We start from the raw sequence: 15,399 nt of genomic DNA on the forward strand, positions 1-15,399 counted from the left end.
TTTAGGGTTTACAAATACAACGCCAATCCCCACCCCCACCTCGTTGTGCTAGGACAATACTCTTCATACTCTCAAGGTCACCTCCTTCACTGTGTCCCACTCAAAAAGGAGTTGGGTATGTTTAGCCTGGAGTAGAGAATAATAATAATAATAATAATAATAATAATAATAATAATTTATTTATACCCCGCCCTCCCCAGTCAAAACCGGGCTCAGGGCGGCTAACACCAATAAAATTACAATAAGACATAAAAGAAAACAATTAAAATACAGATTAAAATACAATTTTAAAATAAAAATGCAGCCTCATTTTAAGTAGTCCATAAATCAAAACCATGAGGGAGGAAAACACAGGGGTCAGACTGAATCCAACCTAAAGGCCAGGCGGAACAGCTCTGTCTTGCAGGCCCTGCGGAACAATGACAAATCCGCAGGGCCCTGGTCTCCTGTGAAAGAGCGTTCCACCAAGTCGGGGCCAGTACTGAAAAGGCCCTGGCCCTAGTTGAGACCAATCTAACCACCTTATGGCTCGGAATCTCCAGAATGTTGTTATTTGTGGACCTTAAGGTCCTTCTCGGGGCATATCAGGAGAAGACTGAGAGGTGATATGATAGCCATCTTCAAATAACTAAAGGGCTGTCACATGGAAGAGGGAGTAAGCTTGTTTTCTGTTGATCCAGAGCATGGGACCCAAACCAATGAATTCAAATGACAAGAAAAGAGATTCAGACTAAACATTAGGGAAAACTTTTTAATGGTAAGAGCTGTTGGTCGGTGGAACAGATTCCCTCGGAAGGTGGTGGAATTCTCCTTCATTGGAGGTTTATAAATAGAGGTTGAGTCACAGAATTGCAGAGTTGGAAAGGACCACAAGGGTCATCTAGTCCAACCCCCTGCATTGCAGGAATCTTTTGTCCAATGTGGGGCTTCAATCCATGACAGTGAGATTAAGAGTACCGACTGAGCTATCCCACGGGTTGGGTAGGTACCTTAAGCTGTGATTCCAATGCCTGCACCACAGGGAATTGGGCCCTTGGGATCCCTTTCCAACTCTACAAGTTCTTCTTTTTTCTATGAACTGTTCTGTGCTTAGAACTTCTCAGGAGGGAAAAAAGGATTATAACAGGGCAAAGCCCTTCCCATCAATTAATGCCATTATTATGTTCCCTTCAGCAAAGTGGGTGCAAAAATTCCCATGCCACTCTGGTGTCTATTGTGTGACCTTGTTCTAATATTTTCTAACAGTGTTAACATTCAGGAATGAATGATCCTAGTCAGATCTTTCACCAGAGTGGAATGATCTACTGTTAAAATACTGTTTAGGAAAGTGAGGCCACCTGGAACAGTTGGATGTACAGCTTGTTTTCTGGACTTGTTACAGCTGATTGAATTGCACTAATAAATATCAGTGGCAAATAAGCATTAAAGATCCAGTAAGGGTTGTTTGTGAACATAAACATTGGAATAAATAAGAAAAGCCTGCTAAATTGTTCAGAGTCTGCTAAATTGTTCAGAGTCTAGTTCTTAGCAAGAGGTCCCATTCATTTTAGTGAGCTACTCACCAAGACCATTAGAGAGTATTGTGCATCACTATGCAAAAGGCCTAGTTTGAACTATTATAACCTACTTAGTTCATTAGCACAACCCAAATACACACTTCCAACATATCCAGCAGGGATGTGTCACTCAATTAAGAATGTCACAAGAGTCTTAGTAAGGCATGGTAAGGAAGACTTAAAAGAGCGGTGTACTGAAGCAAGTGGCTCTGGCGTGATGGGAGGCATAATTATAAAAGTAAATAAATTAATAGCTAACTACAAAGGGGAAATTAGTGCAGATGGATAACCATCATTTCCCACTTTAAACCCTTTCTGAAGTGCTAATCACTGATGTAGAAAGGATCACAGTAAAGATGGGAAGTGTTGAAACAGCAATTAATATGTGGAAATGAAGATATAAGTTTCTCTCTCCCCCCCCCCCCCCCCCGCTTCCCAGAACATTTTGTAACAAGACCACAAGGCACCTGGTCTAACAGGTTGCTTCTCCTTGTTTTGCATTCTATTTTTTTTTTATCCTACCGAAGCCGTGAATCTAACCATTTCCATCTAGCAATTTGATATGGCAACTGGATCCTTATGGAACAGGTGGGAGATTCTTCTCACGTGTAAGCAAACTGCTCATTGTAAAAGGCACCCCACATTTGTTCTCTCCTGCCTTTCTCCTCTTTCCCTAGCTTTGTGAAGCCCACCTGTTTATACATTTCAAGCCTTAGAGAACAGGCAGCATTGGGTTGAATTAGGAAAATTTGAAAGGTACACTTGCAGGATCATTTCTGCTTGGTGTACCATCTATGCTATGGCATAATCCTTAGATGTGTTTAGTGGGATCACTGCTAGAAACATACATATATCACAATTCTGCTCATGTTAACTTGGAAGTAAGTCCTGTTGTTTGATAGATTCAGCCATTCAGCCTGTTACTTTAAATATGTCCCATGATGTTCAGTAGAGTAGAAATGGAAAACCTGTGGTGTTCAGATGCTGTTGGATTCCCATCAGCCCCAGCCAGCTTCGCCAGTGGTCAAGGATAATGGGAGCTGTAATACAACCATCCAGGGGGTGACATGTTTTCCCATGGATTTAGGGGAGTGCAATGGGTTCGATCACACTGTGTGGAGCCTCAGTGGTGCTGCACAGGACTCTGCTCTGAAATTTCAGACCCCAAAGTCCAACATTGGTGCGGTCTTAGGCTGAAATCCTTACAATACTGGGTGACTAAATGGAAGTAATGAATTTTTGATATTGAAGAGGCATGCATAAGATTGTGCTGTTAGTCCATTATTTCTTTTTGTTCACTCCCAGTTGCTCAATTCACAACCACAAGGAAGAAATTCCACTATTATACATATGCATTTTTGCTTAAATACATAATTGCAACATACATGGGATTTTGCAAAGTCAGATCCTTTTGGCAAAGGAAAAAATAATGTTGTGATTCAAGCTTTGGATAGCATTCAGGTAAGCTTTTCTCAGACTACACCTATTGAGATTAATTTAGTCATGTTCATTAATTTCATTGGATCTACTCTGAGTAAAACTTGGTTGAATACCACCCTCTAAACTTTGCACAAGCAGGGGTGGGGGTGGGGATAAGGAATTTGGCCTAATCTTATATGTGCCTTTTCATATGCAAGTCTCACTGAGTTCACTTGGAGACATATTCCAGTGAACTCATTTAGAATTGCAGCAATGAAGCCAATCCTAGGTGTGACTGAACATATCAAGCTGGTCCACTCAGTGGTGTAGCAACCCCCACCAGCACCTGGGGACTTTTTTTAGGAAATCAAAGTTTTGGGGGGAAACCGCTCCACTGCCCCCCACCCCCACACTACTGGGCCCACTAGCATAGTCTTGTGAAATAAGATTGGCAGAAACTCTCCAGAATGTCAGGCAGAGGTCTTTTTTAACCCTATTATGTCATCTGACATTCATTTGGAAATTTGAGCCTGGGGGCTTTCCACATGTGCTCTAAAAGGTAAAGGGACCCCTGACCATTAGGTCCAGTCGTGACCGACTCTGGGGTTGCGGCGCTCATCTTGCGTTATTGGCCGAGGGAGCCAGCGTACAGCTTCGAGGTCATGTGGCCAGTATGACAAAGCCGCTTCTGGCGAACCAGAGCAGCACACGCAAACACTGTTTACCTTCCCACTGTAATGGTACCTATTTATCTACTTGCACTTTGACGCGCTTTCGGACTGCTAGGTTAGCAGGAGCAGGGACCAAGCAATGGGAGCTCACCGTCGAACCGCCGACCTTCTGACTGGCAAGCCCTAGGCTCTGTCGTTTAACCCACATGTGCTCTAGCACAGGGCTATTTTCCACTAAACTGGTTAGTACAATTTACTTTCTACTCTTCAGGAGTAGAAAGTTTTAACCTATTTTGAAAATTAAAAAGTTGCTTAGCAAATACTGCAGATGCATTATTTATTTTGAGTTAAATGCCTTTAATGTTATAAGGTAACAAATTTCATCATAAAGGACCATGTTTTTAGTAATTCCAAACCCAAATACCCTAACCCTATTCCAAAGAGAAACATGACTGTCTGTGATAAAGTAAAACACACTATCCCCACTCAAAGTAATGTGATGCTCAGCAGAAAGGATCATATCACAAAAACAATAGGAGCAGATTGCAGTTACGGTCCACAAAATACTTTATAACCTGTATGCAATCACTTAGTAAACAATGAAGGAAGAGACAGGGTTACACACCTTCTTTAGCTAACACAGGGTTTTATCCTCCTAAAGCTTTAAATGAGGGATATTCTTCAGGATCAGGGAAAGGTATGATGGGGCTAAATTCTTCCTTTTCCTGCATTCTGAAATTCTAATTAAAAAAGAACTGATACTATTTGCATTTTTTAAAAAATGTGAATGTAAAATGCAGATATCTGGTTTGGTCCTCACTCTCCTCTTCCTTCTGTAGCCACAGAACAGTAGAAGCAGACTTCTCGTATGGTGGCTAGGTTAAAAAGAAAAAAGAAAAAAGTAAAGGCTTCATGTCTCTTGTACCTTTAATAGCTGCTGAAGTTCTCTCTTGTCTGGGTGGGGGAAGCAATTTGCTAATCTTGGGGACTAATCTTGCCTTTGTGGGAAGGAAGGGAGTCCTAAATCATCTGGCTCTAAACTGAATGTAGGTTTTCCTTCCCCTCATTTCTTGGTTAATATTAATCAAGATTCTGTTTAATACATATAAATAGTAATGTTTTCCTGAGCTATTTTTTAATAAGCTTCTGAATGCGGAGCCGTTGTTGCTATGCTAGCTAGGCTCCTAGCAGCTAGAACAGTTTTGACCTCTGCCCCCCACCCCCCAATCAAGATCGACTGCCTTGAGAGCCAAGGATATTGGATTCTAAAATAGATTGGCATGTAAGGTCCTAAGTCAGGAGCTGGTCCAACGACTGGAAAATAAATTGTGTACAAAGGGAAGTTAATACCACACATCCTGCAAGCCCTCCTTCCTCCCCCACTGCACATGGAGAAATGTTTGCAGTTTTGTTGCAAACTTGTGCAATGTAAAATTTTGTAAGTAGGAGTTCAAATAGAAAAGAATGTGAAAAACAGAGCAGTTTGGCTAGAATTGGGATATATATATATTGGGATATGTTCTTCCACCAGCAGGAACCTAACAAGAGCCTTCTGAACCAGGCAAATGACCCATCTTGTCCAGCAGCCTGTTCTCTCAGTGGCCAACCAGATGCCTATGGGAAGCCCAAAGCAGGACTTAAGCACAGCAGCACTCTTCCCCACCTGTGATTCCCAGCAGCTGCTGTTCAGACTTCAGAGGCTTTACTGCTTCTAACAATGTTTGTAGAACATAGCTGGCTTAGTTACATACACTTGATAGCCTTATCTTTTACAGCCACCCAAGTTGGTGACCATCACTAGCTCTTAAGGGAGTGGATTTCATAGCGTCGTATGAAACGTGAAATAGTACTTTCTCTTGTCCATCTTGAATCTTCCACCATTCGGTTTCAATGGATGTCCCCAAGTTCTAGTAGTATGGGAGAGTGGGAAAACCGTCTCTATCCACTTTCTTCACACCATGCATGATGTTATATACCAGTGCTACTAGCTTTCGTAATAAAAATACAATTTATTGCTGTGTTGTCTAGTGGGTTCTAATCATGGACAAGAACATTACGATGCCAGACATAACAAAGACTGTACTTGCTCCCAAAGATATCTAAAATGAAAGTGCGGCTGTTGCCACTTGTTTTTAGGGTTGGTTTTTCTAACAATGAGAGACGGAGAGTTATTATCCAGCAAATGTGTTTAGGTGTTGAGGTTGATGTTTGTTGTTGTTGTTGTTGTTTTGTTTAAATCCAATTCAGAATTATGGAGCTGCAGTAAGAAATTAGTTTGTATGTTAGTCTGGATTAAGTGTAGGATTAATTTGACCAATATTCTGATATGGTGATTTATGTCCGTTTTGAGCTGCATACTTGCTATTTCTCCCCACACAGATTTGCCCAATCGGTTTTCTTTTGGCTCATAACGATCTGGCATACCAAACAGTATGCTTAAACGTTAGAGTGGTTGTAACTTTCTCTACACAGCAGAATTTTCCATAACATGCTGAAACAACATGAGCTACTACAGAAAGAATGTAACCCTTCCGGACCAAACTATTTTCACAACACAACTGTGCCACATTTTTTAAAAAGGGAAACAAAAATTAACCATCTAGAGAAAGACAGCATAACTGGGCAGCATATCTATCCCCTGTGCTTTTCAATAAAGTTTTTCAGAATTGCCGCCAATGCAATCTTTCAAAACAAAAGATGAAGTAGGAACATAACTTAGTTTTGGAATCAATCAATGGATTGAAATCCTCTAATATTTTATTAATAAACATTGTGCAAGACACCTGAGAACCATGCTCTTCAAGGACTCTATCCATATTATAGGGTTGGGGTGTCACTTAAAGTCTCTCACGTTGAATAAATACATGATAGGGTCATGGGGTTGCACTGCCTACCCCTGTCCCCCCACAACAGATGCACACACTGACCATGCCTTGTGAAGTGGGCCTATATATCTAAAAGAGACAGAAATCCAGGTAACAGCCTTCAACAGTGATAACTAACTCCTTCTGCTCCTGGGAGGTGTCATCCCTGCTCCCAGGGGTTTTCTGTTATCTTCCCCAGCTCCCAGGAGGGTGTCAAACCTCTTCCTGCTGATGCTTATGATTATCTGGAAGAAACCCCTTTAAATTGGCCATGGACAACCTGTAACTGATCCCTGAAGCTGCCATCACTAGACCATTGAAAGTAAATTTGTACGTTAGTCTGGATTAAGCATAGGATTAATTAGACCAATCTTTTGATATGGTGATTTATGTCAATTTTGAGCTGCATACTTGCTATTTTCCCCCCTCCCTCTGTTTTTACCCTATACTCAATTTGAATAAATTGCCTAATTCGATTCCTGAGCTACACTGGTTTCTGAACACACTCAGGGCTGGTTAATCTCCTGTATACCTTAGGACTCCGGACGCGGGTGGCGCTGTGGGTTAAACCACAGAGCCTAGGGCTTGCCGATCAGAAGGTCAGCGGTTCGAATCCCCGCAACGTGGTGAGCTCCCATTGCTCGGTCCCTGCTCTTGCCAACCTAGCAGTTTGAAAGCACATCAAAGGGCAAGTTGATAAATAGGTACCGCTACAGCGGGAAGGTAAACGGCGTTTCCATGCGCTGCTCTGGTTCACCAGAAGCGGCTTAGTCATGCTGGCCACATGACCTGAAAGCTGTACGCTGGCTCCCTTGGCCATTAACGCGAAATGAGCGCCTCAACCCCAGAGTCGGTCGCGACTGGACCTAATGGTCAGGGGTCCCTTTACCTTTACCTTTACCTTAGGACTGCTTATGGCTATGCTACTGGCTCCACTACAGGGAGAGTGGTGGGGAGATGGGATGGCAAGTTGGCAAGCCAGGCACTTAGAATTCATCTGGCTGCTTCCCTGCACTAGAGGATACCACAGTAAGGCACTGGGAACCCTGTCCTTGCCCTAGGTGACACATAAGCAGGCTGTGGTAGCAGAAAGAAAGGACTAGTGTGGGTTCCCCAAAGGAACCGTACTCTGCAGGGTTGCCCTTGGAACTGGGAACCTCCCTGTTTGTTACAACAGCTACCAATTATCTGATGGCAGCAAATATATTTGAAATGAAATAAAAAGTGGGTTTCCCAAGTACCCTAAAAAAAAAACCCTGGAAAAACACACAAAAAGAATGCTAAGATGAAACATTTTAATCTTTACCAGGAAAAAATGCTATATACATAGATGTTGGATGTTTGCAAAAAACACTTCTGATTACCATAGGATAAGGATTGTTGTTCCAAATTCTACAACTTCATGTCACATTTTATTTACACGATTACGTACAAACCTTGATATTCCTTTGGTTGTGTGATTATTTAAAGGTTTGTTCCCTCACCTGGGCTAGGACCAGTGGTATAGAGGTAAATTCTTACCACACTCTCTAGTCGCTGTTATCACTCACTTTCCTTCTAATCATGCTAGAGCCTTCCCCAGACTCTTAGACGAAAACTGTCATCCTGGAGAGTTGTAATCCAAATCAGCTGAAGCATGCCAGGTTGGGGGAAGCTGGCATACTCCAAGCCATTTTCTCTTAGTAGTGAAGGAACATGAGAGAGACGTAGTGGACTGATGTGCAAACCAGCTCCAGCTTCTCAGGCATTTGCTCCATCATTTTTCTCAGCATCTTCTACTGGGGGCCATTCAGAACACATATGACTCACATAGTGGATTCTCTCTCTTGCTATGATGATTTGTGTGAGCCTCCTACCTGTAATGGGACGTGGTTGGCGCTGTGGGTTAAACCACAGAGCCTAGGGCTTGCCGATCAGAAGGTCGGCGGTTCAAATCACCATAATGGGGTGAGCTCCCGTTGCTCGGTCCCTACTCCTGCCAACCTAGCAGTTCGAAAGCGCGTCAAAGTGCAAGTAGATAAATAGGTACCACTACAGCGGGAAGGTAAACGGGGTTTCTGTGCACTGCTCTGGTTCGCCAGAAGCGGCTTTGTCATGCTGGCCACATGACCTGGAAGCTGTATGCAGGCTCCCTCGGCCAATAAAGCGAGATGAGCATGCAACCCCAGAGTTGTCCGTGACTGGACCTAAAGGTCAGGGGTCCCTTTACCTTTACCTACCTGTAAATGAAAGGGCAGCACAAGAGCAGTATGGGAAGTAAGTACAGTGGTACCTCGGAAGTCGAACAGAATCCATTCTGGAAGTCTGTTTAACTTCCAAAACGTTCAACTCGCAAGGCATTCAGGATCCAAGGTACAACTATAGCACAAGACACTAGCTAGGAGGTTTGGAGATACAGGCACATATAGATGAGATCTTGCACCATATTCATAGTCTTTGTTTTGAAAGAATGAAATTAAAAGATTTTATAAATTCTGATGAGCGAGCCAACTGGTTTAAACATTCATAAAATAATCCAGTCTTCTTGCCCTTATTCATAAGATACTGCAGGTATGTTATGCTCCTTGCCGTCTGGAATTCCCACACATAAATAATAGATTTTCGCTAGCATGACCAAATAAGATCACACACCCTCAAGCCTATTGTTTTCCTTTTCCTGTTGCTGTTTAAAAAGAACTCAGTTTTTGGGCTATATATGTTTACACTATTTTAAAGAGTACATAACTTATAGCATATCTGATACATGTCTACTCAGAAGTAAGTTCCACTGAGTTCAACTAAATTGCAACCTTAGTTTACTATTTTACAATTTTGGTGATTTATATATTTTAGCTTAATTCTTCATGCATTAAGCAGCTCTGAGATTAGTTTTAAATTAAAGTGATACACTTGCAACCTGATCCTCTATGCGTTTAGTTCTACTGGCCCAGTTCACATATAATGCTAAGCTAAACCACAGCTTAGAGTGAACATATGAGCAAAGATCACAGCTGCTTCCTCCCCTGGTCCTGCTGCCACCATGCTACCCAAGGCTAAGCCATGGTTTAGCTTAACCTGATGTCCAAAGCCAGGCTTGTGATTTGTCTCCCCCAGGAGACAAACCAGGACCAGTAACCAAGAATAAACCTCAGTTATAGCTCATTGTTTGTCTGGAGTGAGACAAACCATTAGCCCAGATTTGGACATAACACTAAGCCAAACGCAAGCAGTACAGCAGCCAAAATCTTTGCTCCAGAATGCCGCACATTTGCTTATTCATGATAAGACACGGAATTGGCTTAGCATTACATGCAAACTGGGTCACTGATTACAGTGGAGCTTACTCCTTTGTAGGTACACATAGTTTTGTGCTCTTATTTTACAACATAGCACAGCTAGGGTATAAACAAAAAAAGTATTCAGTTTAATATCATTTTGAATTGTGCAAAGTTCTTCACAAACACCATAAGGGCTCCTTTATATTGAAACTTCTGTGAAACTCATTGCTTTGGAATGTCATACCACCTCCATTAATTCTGACTTGACAGACAGCTTCTATTATAGGGAATTAAAGTATCTACATGTACTGTACCAGTAAAAATTCTTTGAGTGGCTGACCCTCATTTAAACTTAATAAAACTAAGTTGTTGTAATCTTAAATCTACCATTTTCAAAAGACAAGATTTTATTAATGAACATACTTCAAAATGTTAGCTTATGTTGAAAATATATTCACTAAATTATGCTCACCTACATTTAAGTCACTTGTATAGGTATTTGTTTTCTGCTGGAGACTTTACAAAGCAAAAAATATTATTACCATTCAGTCATGTTACAATCCCTGCTTGTTTTCCATGTAAAGAGCAAACTAAGTGGCAAGTGATGTATTTAAAGAAAAGATAATGGTACCTAAATGTCCAGTTTTCTAGTCTGCTATTACATGTGAACGCTTAAAATGTATAATGGCTGCATTTGAAAATAACACAAGTATGATTTAGCATTATGACAAGCCTGTTCAAGCCTTGAACTCATGTGAACTCATCCTTTCTCCTCCTCAAATGCTGCTGTGTGGGGATACAAATTTACATTTCTATTTTTGATCAACCATTGCTTAGCATTACATTTGAACCTTAAACAGTGTCTAATACCTAACTAATGTTTACTAAAACAAGCCAGCTTCATACACCACTGTTTGAAGTTATCTTGTTTTAGTAACTACAGTTAATTTACTACAGTTTGTATGGGTTCAGATCTAAGCTGCAAAAACAGAAGTGGAAGACTCAGAATGTCTCTTGGCACTGCACCAGAAGAGGAAGGTATATCATGCACAGTCTTCTCCTTGTAACCCTAAACCATGGTTTAACATGCGTAATATTGCTGGCGTGCTATGGTCCATGGGGTCACGAAGAGTCGGACACGACTAAACAACAACAACAAATATTGCTTTCTCATATTCAGTAGCTCCGCTAGCATATGTGAATGCTCCAGGTAACAGGTGAGATCACAATACTTTATTGCCAATATGGTGCCTTCTTCCTTTAATCATATAAGGAATAAATGGGTAAGATACTTTCAGTTACTCAGAGGAATGTGTTAACTAGGCAAGAAATGAAGGAGAGGAGGGGAGGATTGGGGAGAAGAAGAGAAGGGAAAAAAGCAAAGAGAAAGGTTACAGGTAGGTAGCCGTGTTGGTCTGAGTCGAAGCAAAATAGAAAAAAATTCCTTCAGTAGCACCTTAAAGACCAACTAAGTTTTTATTTTGGTATGAGCTTTCGTGTGCATGCACACTTCTTCAAAGAGAAAGGTAACATTCTCCAATCTAACCCAGCCAAGCCTGGCTACAAGGGGACACACACAGAGTAGCAGCAGAATTCATTGTGGTGGCAGGTACAAAGCCCCATGTATTTAGCAGGCATGTCATAAAACAATTTATTGTTCAAAGTTTCCTTTAACTGGCTTTACTATTAGTCTTAAAAGGTGGAATGCACATCTTACCTCATAATGGGAAGAGGACTGTATCTTCCAGCACTGTGTAGCTTGCCAATTTTAGAAGATGCAGTCCAATTAGCTGCATATATAAATGATGCACCTCAAGTCTGTTAGATAGAAAAGGCCTGTTTGAAGCACTCTGGCTGTATTTGCAGGATGCCATTATGTATGTATACTGCCATACTGTGGACATCCTCTAGTGAGGCAAGATCTTACAACTAGTAGAGCAAGACTTTCAAACAACGGGCTGCAGGAGGACCTCCTGGGAGAAGGTCACCCAAATGCCTCCCATCTACAATTTTGGGCTTGCTTGCTTTTGAAAGAAGTACTTTAAATAATTATATTGATCCTATTTGGTCTGCTGTCTGGGGCTGCTTCCAGACGACCTGTTTATTGGGCATTCAATCTGATTTGATTGCAAGGAGATTAGACCACGTTGGCTGTTTAAAGAGCATTCACTCTGATTGGTTTGTTTGGAGGCTGGACCTTGCATCAAAGCATCTCATGCATTTTTGTGCATTTCCCCATCACTTTCCTTTTTGCTAAAAAAATATTTGGGGGGCGTGGCTTTATTGTACAAGACTACAATTCAACTACGGTTGTCCAACCTGAATTTCCAGAATGCGATTGAATCTGGCTGGATTGAATGTGATTGAATCCGACTGGAAAATAAGCAACAGTCTGGAAGTGCCCTGGACTGTTATTTTAAAACTTTGTCTAAATTTATCTGAATTCGTGTTTCTTAATTAAACCTTAAAAGGTATAAAAATAGTACAGAAAAATATACTCTGCTATATTCTGTGAAAGGATATACATCAGGCATCCCCAAACTTCGGCCCTCCAGATGTTTTGGACTAAAATTCCCATCTTCCCCGACCACTGGTCCTGTTAGCTAGGGATCATGGGAGTTGTAGGCCAAAACATCTGGAGGACCACAGTTTGGGGGTGCCTGATATACATCTAGGACTACTGCCCCATTAAAAGGAAAACAGTGTGTGTACGTTGTCATTAATTGCATACACCTAAATATGTTCTCTGATGCACATTCTGAAAAGCCACAGCCAATAGAAGCCTTCCATGAGGTGCACCTTCAGCCAGATGCAATCAACCTCACATGCGTTTCATGCTTTCATATGAAAGTGTTTCATGTGTAGGGAAAGCATACTCTGCAAAGTGGCTCTTAATCTGTTATATTTCTGTTTGATTCTGAAAAAAAAATGCTATGGTAGTGAATGTAAACCAACCTAATAGATTGTGACAGGAAAAGTCATTTATAGGAACAAGCAATGGTGGGGGTAGGGTAGGGGAAGAATTGAGAGATCTAAGTAATGGCTAATCAAACCTAAGAGGCTTTACCCAATTAATCCTGTGGTGAGGAGCTCTCCAGATTGCTTCTGTCTCCACTTCATATCTGTTACTTACCATTTGCTCTCTAGAAACAAATATATATTGCAGGAAGTCAGATGTTAAGCAAACATGTCTCATTCTTCTGCACAGGAAATCTTGCAGTGTTGGTGAAATGTCATGAAGATATCACTATAAATGTGGGTCTTCCATAACCACAGTTTAGCTAGCCACTGTACGAGACACTTACATTGCTTGTCATATTTTTTTATTTCAGAGATTTTACCACATTTAAGCACTTGTGATTAAATGATGATAGAAGAATTGCACAGGAAGACATTGGAAGGATCTGGCCTTACAGAAATAAATTTTGAAGGACTAGATTCAACGAACTTATATTTCCTCTTGTTTTCTAAATTAACGTGAGGCAGGCAAGACAAATGTTTCAGAAATAAAAATATATTCCATATATAACGTATCTGCAAAAGAAAATCAGCAATAGCAGATGACAGTTGCATAAAGTTTTACAGTCCAAGTAAAGCAAACCTATGACGAGTTTTGAAGAAATAGATTAAGTATTTTATAAGCTATTGCTTGCCTACACTGGCCAGCTGAAGGCTTTAAATAATTTAATCCCTAGAGCAACTGCCAAGCCCAACTGGAGTACTGAAACAAGGCTTCAGTTCAGTTCAGTTCGATTCATGACAATAATATAATAATATTTTCCAAGGCCAGTCAAGACCACTATCTTTCCCTGATCTTCACAATTTGCCCCCAGTTTAAAGAAACACAAGTAAATCTGAACATATTCCGAGTACCTATCTACAGCTACCCCCTCGCTTCATCACCTGGCTCAAAACAGTGCTATAACTAAATATTATTACATTTAACAAAAAAGGAATACAAAAGGTGTGTGAACATTTTTTTAATTGAAAGATTTTCTAAGTCTACATTAAGTTGGAAACATCCCCCCAACTGTGCCCCAGTGACAGCATAAGCAATGATCTCTGCAATGAAACAGGAAAAAAATAGGCTTGATGAAACTTTAAATTTCACCCTACTTCAAATTGACAGGTCCTTCTCCCCCCGCCCCAATTCTGAGGCTATCTGGAATTAGTTGTGTGTTTTTCTGGGCTGGTCTCCTGTACCTGTCAGATGTCTCAAATTGTACATAGCCACTGGTATTTCATAATCTTTGCTAATGCCTGTCTCCTGTGGCTTTTTCTTTTGCAAAGCATTCTCCGAGGCTTGCACAGAAAATACAGACCTAGGTGCCGTAGGAATGAATTATTAGAGTACAAAGTGTAACCTGGAAAGGATTCAAGAACGGTGACGCAGTTTTGCAAGCCTGTTGACATAAACTAAGTCTCTGCGCTGAGGCTTCTGAACAGAGCCAGAGAGTTATTTGAATCCAGAATCTGAAACCCAAAGACTGTGGGCCATTTTGGCATTAGGAAACAAGTAGGCAGGAGGCAATGACTCTAGCAGATTACATTGAACAGGAAATGGATTTGTTTATAATAATCATCACTGTTTTCACAGGAGCCTTTTTATTATTAAAGCAGGGACATAAGGTTGGAAGGAACTGAGTAAGGGAGCGGGGGACCTGTCACTGGTTGAAGTTATCCCTGCCTGGCAAGTTAATTTAGCATAAGAGGGGTGTGGGTGAGTGTGTTTTATTTTACTGTTAAATTCAGATCCTCCTTTCCTCCAAGGAGCTCTGTGTGTTTTCTTTCCCTTCTCATTTTATGCTCATAACAACCCTGTGCAGTCAATTAGGTTGAGAGATAGCGACTGGCCAAAGGCCATCCAGTGAGTAAATGGGAGTGGGAACACAGACAAAGAAAGGGTGGCAGTGCCTCCGTCAAGGCTTCAGGCAACTCTGTTGATAGTTACCCAGGTAACCCTTTGTAACAGGATTCTGGTCCAGGTGCTTGACACAGTTGCTTCTAAGCTCCCAGTAGCCCCCTTGCTGGAATCAGGTAAGAGGAGAAGCTTTGAGAAACGGGGGAAATTTTTTCCTCTTGCCGTGTGAGCTCAGTCCCCTGCTCTCCTGCTTTTACAACGTAATTAACAGATGCACCCACCAGTAATTTAAACACTGATTTAGTCAGCAGGCTTACTTCCTCCTCTCTCTCCACTTCCCCTTTTCAGGCAGACTGTCTGCCTTTTATAATATATTTGAAGTGCCACAAAAACACCAGTAAAAGTTAATTTGTCCCCTTGTGGATATGGAGTTTTCTGGAAAAAACGGGGGGGGGGGAGAGCTGCAGTCCTCCTCAAGAAAGCAGGAGGGAAGTGATTGACTGGCACGTGCGATATGATGATCGACCAAACAATTATGTGCAATACTTTTCCTGCCAACTTGCAGAACTGGTATACCTCTAAATACCAGTTGCTAGGAATCACAAGTGCAGAGAGCGCTAGTGCGTTTTTGTCCTATTGGTGAGCTTCCCTTAGGCATCCAATTCACCCCTGTGGGAACAGAATGCTGGACCCTTGATCTGCTCCAGTAATACTCTTCTTATAGTCTGTGCTAAAAACAAAACACCCACACATTTGCTTGCACAGACCATT

This window comes from Zootoca vivipara, chromosome 1, assembly GCF_965207765.1.
Source record: "Zootoca vivipara chromosome 1, rZooViv2.hap1.1, whole genome shotgun sequence".
NCBI classification, from domain to species: Eukaryota; Metazoa; Chordata; class Lepidosauria; order Squamata; family Lacertidae; genus Zootoca; species Zootoca vivipara.